Here is a 5,317-nt window from a genome sequence, read left to right on the forward strand (position 1 = left end):
CTGAATGCTCGGTGGTGTTCAATCTTTCGAGGATGCTTTGATGCTAGTGCAGCGTTCTGGGTCTGGTGCATTGCTGGAGAAACATGATATTGAGTCAGCTTTTAGACTTTTGTCACTGCATCCATTTCCATTTAGATATATGGGGTTTTGTTTACTGGGCGGTTATTATATGGACAAATGTTTGCCTATGGGATGTATTAAAGTAATTTTATCGTTTTCCAATAAGCATTGTCTAAGCGATTTCTTGTGTTTCCAAAGCACAAACAATTTATTTAGCAGGAGCAAAAGTTTAGCAGTTCAATACATAATTATAATACAGTACAGCTGATACCAAATACATACATACCGCTGCGCAAAGCTGTGCTCCGCTGGTACCAGTTTACAGTACTTCAGTCCAGAAGACTGTGGTCAGAAAAGGACTGCAGCTGGTCCAGCGAGGCTGTATTATATACACTCAGTGTTAGAGAAAACAATGCAGATGATGTGGCTTGCTTCTATAGGTCCAGACTTCAGGAGGGTCCAATGTACTGCAGGTCATAGGCCAGTTCAAACCAAAATATCCAAAGGTGGGGATCAACACTCCAGGGGATGTACTCCGATTTTCCCGCCAAGAATCCAGTTTCAACTAGTGTATTTGCATTATACAGTCAATATCACTTTAAACATTTATTCCCTAACATCGCTAAATAGAGTATGCAATGTGCGATCTCTTCAACGAATGAACCGGACAACTGCTGATGAATAGGGGATTAATATGATACTATACATGACATAGTTCCTGCAACCTGAACCTTTGATTTCACTAAAGTGTACATATAACCTTAATATATATAACTATAAACTAAATACCGTCTGCACATAAATCACTGTGGAATGCAACCATTATAAATATTAAATATATATATAAATGAATGTGGGAGTGTGAGTGTATGTGTGCGTATTTTATCACGCGATCGTGCCGTGCCACGTGTTACGTGCGTACTGATCGCAATCAGTAACATTCATTAATACAAGCTGCATATGCAATAACCAGAGTCTCTATTAAAAGTAGAATTGAGGCACAGGAATCAACAAAGTCCCAACATATTCAGCCATTGTTGGCTGGGCTTGTCACAGATGAAGGAGCTGATAACGGTAATCAACAATGTCGGCCAGGTAGAGAACAGATGCGGGTCATAGCGTTCATCACAAACAGTGGAACAGGTATGCAGAGATTGTGACAGTCCAACATACAGCAGCGATGACTCCACAGCAATGATGAATAGCAGCTTACCACGTATTGTGGAACAGGTAATAGCAGTAAGCAATGCAGGCCGAGCAGATGACAGGTGTAGATCATAGCGTTTACCACGAACAGTGTGACAACATCCCTGAAGCATACTGGTGGGTTAGTTGACAATATTAACCCTAGTCCGTGTGGTAGGGAATTAACGATGAGCGGGCTCGGATTTTCTAAATCAGAGCACCCCCGAACAGTGCGGATCCGAGCCCGATCCGAGCACTGTTCGGGTATTCGCGCCGATTCTCAAACTGAAAACGAGGCTTTTGGTCCTTACTTCCGCCGTCGGATCTCGCGATACTTGGATTATTTAAATTCCCCGCTTGCCGCTGCCATCTTCACTCGGGCATTGATCAGGGAAGCGGGAGGGTGTGTTTTAGTGGTGTCCTCTGTCCTGGTCATTCCTGTGGTTCTGTCCTGGTGGTTAGTGCAGTGGTGCTGTGTCCTGTGCTCTGTCCTGCTGAGTCCAGTGGTGCTTTGTCCTGTGCTCTGTCCTGCTGAGTCCAGTGGTGCTTTGTCCTGTGCTCTGTCCTGCTGAGTCCAGTGGTGCTTTGTCCTGTGCTCCGTCCTGCTGAGTCCAGTGGTGCTGTGTCCTGTTCTCTGTCCTGGTGAGTCCATTGGTACTGCTATATATCAACGTTCACTGTCCCTGCAGTCTAAAAAAATTGGTACTGCAATCTAACTACGTTCACTGTTCCTGCAGTCCAAAAAAATTGGTACTGCAATCTAACTACGTTCACTGTTCCTGCAGTCCAAAAAAATTGGTACTGCAATCTAACTACGTTCACTGTTCCTGCAGTCCAAAAAAATTGGTACTGCAATCTAACTACGTTCACTGTTCCTGCAGTCAAAAAAAATTGGTACTGCAATCTAACTACGTTCACTGTTCCTGCAGTCAAAAAAAAATTGGTACTGCAATCTAACTACGTTCACTGTTCCTGCAGTAAAAAAAAAATTGGTACTGCAATCTAACTACGTTCACTGTTCCTGCAGTCAAAAAAAAATGGTACTGCAATCTAACTACGTTCACTGTTCCTGCAGTCAAAAAAAATTGGTACTGCAATATGTAACTATGTTCACTGTTCCTGCAGTATAAAGGAATTAGTACTGCAATATATAACTACGTTCACTGTTCCTGCAGTATAAAGGAATTTGTACTGCAATATATAACTACGTTCACTGTTCCTGCAGTATAAAAGAATTAGTACTGTAGCTCTTGTGGATGAAGCCCTTCATACGCTTTGCCAGGATCCGAGGGTGGTCACTCTTTTAAAGTCAGAGGAATACATTCTGGCCACCGTGCTCGATCCTCGGTTTAAAGCATATGTTGTGTCTCTGTTTCCGGCGGACACAAGTCTACAGCGGTGCAAAGACCTGCTGGTCAGGAGATTGTCCTCTGAAGAGGACCGTGATATGCCAACAGCTCCTCCTTCATTTTCTTCCACACCTGTGGCTGCGAGGAAACAGCTGAGATTTCATAAACGACCTGCTGGTGGGGATGCAGAGAACATCTGGTCCGAACTGAAGGACCTGCTAACCATTGCTGACATGTCTACTGTTGCTGCATTGGATGCTGTCACCATTGAAAAAATGGTGGAGGATTTCTTTGCTGACACCATCCAAGTAGATATGTCAGACAGTCCTTACTTTTACTGGCAGGAAAAAAAGGCAGTTTGGAAGCCCCTGTACAAACTGGCTCTATTTTACCTGAGTTGTCCCCCCTCCAGTGTGTACTCCGAAAGAGTTTTTAGTGCAGCGGGGAACCTGGTCAGTGAGCGGCGAAGGAGGTTGCTTCCGCAAAATGTTGAGAAGATGATGTTCATAAAAATGAATTATCAATTCTTCAATCAAGACCACCAATGGCCTCCAGAGACTACAGAGGGACCTGTGATTGTGGAGTCCAGCGGGGACGAATTGATAATGTGTGAGGATGAGGAAGTACACACTAAAGGGGGCGAGGAATCAGAGGATGAGGATGAGGACGACATCTTGCCTCAGTAGAGCCAGTTTACTTTGTACAGGGAGAGATGATTTGCTTTTTTTGTGTGGGGGCCCAAACAAACCAATCATTTCAGCCACAGTGGTTTGGTAGGCCCTGTCGCTGAAATGATTGGTTTGTTAAAGTGTGCATGTCCTTTTTCCGCAACATAAGGGTGGGTGGGAGGGCCCAAGGACAATTCCATCTTACACCTCTTTGTTTTCTTTGCCAGCTCGTTTTGTGGGGGTCCAAACGAACCAATCATTTCAGCCACAGTTTTGTAGGCCCTGTCGCTGAAATGATTGGTTTGTTAAAGTGCGCATGTCCTATTTCACCAACATAATTCCCAAGGACAATTCCATCTTGCACCTCTTTTTTTGGCATTATGTGATCTTTGGGGCCTAGTTTTTCAAACTGCCATCCTGTCTGCCACTGCAGTGCCACTCCTAGATGGGCCACGTGTTTCTGCCGCCCACTTGTGTCGCTTAGCTTAGACATCCAGCTACCTCGGTGCAACCTTTTGGCCTAAAAACAATATTGTGAGGTGTGAGGTGTTCAGAATAGACTGGAAATGAGTGGAAATTAATGTTATTGAGGTTAATAATAGTGTAGGAGTGAAAAAAAAACCCAAGAATATGGATTTTAGCAGTTTTTATGCTTTTTTTAAAAAAATCAGAACCCAAAACCCAAAATCAGAACCAAAACCTTGAGTGGGGTGTTTTGGCATGTAACATGTACATTAATCCCCTTAATACTTAAAAGATCACAGGAGACCAAATTCGGTTTATTTTTTTTATTCCATGCTTATTAATTGCACTTAGATTAGCCTAAATGCTAAATAACTTTGTGTCATGCTTCTTAATTGCACTTAGATTAACCTTAATTCTTCTGCATTGGGACCATTACCATTGTCAGTGTGTCTAAACAGATTAGCCTAAATGCTACATAACTTCGTGTCATGCTTCTTAATTGCACTTAGATTAACCTTAAATTTTCTGCATGGGACCATTACCATTGTAAGTGTGTCTAAACAGATTAACCTAAATGCTAAATAACTTCGTGTCATGCTTCTTAATTGCACTTAGATTAACCTTAATTCTTCTGCATTAGGACCATTACCATTGTCAGTGTGTCTAAACCTTGCACCTTGTCTAAACCTAACTTATTTGTTTTTCCTTTTCTTCTTTTTTTCTTTTTTTTGCAGTTTCTGAATGCTCTTTAGGGTAAGGCGACTCTGGCAGGTGGAGCAGGTCACCGTCATCGTCACGTCTTATGCCTCTAAAACGTCAGACGATTACGTCTGTAACCTGTAAAAATGAAAAATAACAGCTTATTAAGTTAAAGATTCACTTTTTCATGGTAGACAGAATTTAGATGGAACATATATATTACCTCTCCTTGTGCCTTTAGTAACGGTCACATGCTTCTTCTGCCTTGTGTACCGTCTCCTCTTCCGGGAAGGCACTGCCCGAGTTTTGGGCAGGTGGCCCTTCTTTTGTTTCCTTTGATAGGCCATTGTAGTGGCCAATTTGCCTTCAGCCAGGAGCAAATGACTTGTGGGCTCCCAGCCCCCACTTTTATACCCTGAGACTACTTATGATGTCATATGGGTGGGGTTTGGGTGTGGTCTGGCCACTTTTTGTGACATTGTCAATTTGTCATGTGGGTGTGGCCAATTAACCAGTCATAAGGGTCATACTAAACATTAACATCTGAGTTCACAGCAACAATAAAACAGGTGACTGAAATATATGTTTCAGGAGAAGCAAGAAGCAAGCTTTATATTTGGGTTGTAAACACAATCACATATGTTTGAAAACAGTGTGAAAAACAGCTCAAACAGACCTACACGTAGTGGGAGGGTTATTGAGTACAGCCAGGGTTTCCAGCTGTCAGTAAATTTATTGACACTAAAATAACTGAATTTGCTACCAGTCAATAACAAAAGTAAATGTCAGAAAAAAACCAGACCATGAGATGAAAATAAATTGATCACAATAATTTGTTACAGGTGATTATGCTTAATCATTAGTCTTCTCTTAATCCAGAAAACCATATCC

At 42.3% G+C, this 5,317-nt stretch overlaps 1 long non-coding RNA gene across 1 annotated transcript; it reads right to left on the reverse strand.

Moving 5' to 3' along the window:
* Window positions 1-4,035: 4,035 nt before the first annotated feature.
* LOC142098672 (uncharacterized) lies at window positions 4,036-4,792 on the reverse strand. The gene is made up of 2 exons (XR_012678386.1): window positions 4,650-4,792; window positions 4,036-4,564 (listed from the first exon to the last, which is right to left on the reverse strand). It is a non-coding gene; the product is annotated as an uncharacterized LOC142098672 (long non-coding RNA).
* Window positions 4,793-5,317: the final 525 nt, after the last annotated feature.

Source organism: Mixophyes fleayi, chromosome 7 (assembly GCF_038048845.1).
Source record: "Mixophyes fleayi isolate aMixFle1 chromosome 7, aMixFle1.hap1, whole genome shotgun sequence".
Classification (NCBI taxonomy): domain Eukaryota; kingdom Metazoa; phylum Chordata; class Amphibia; order Anura; family Limnodynastidae; genus Mixophyes; species Mixophyes fleayi.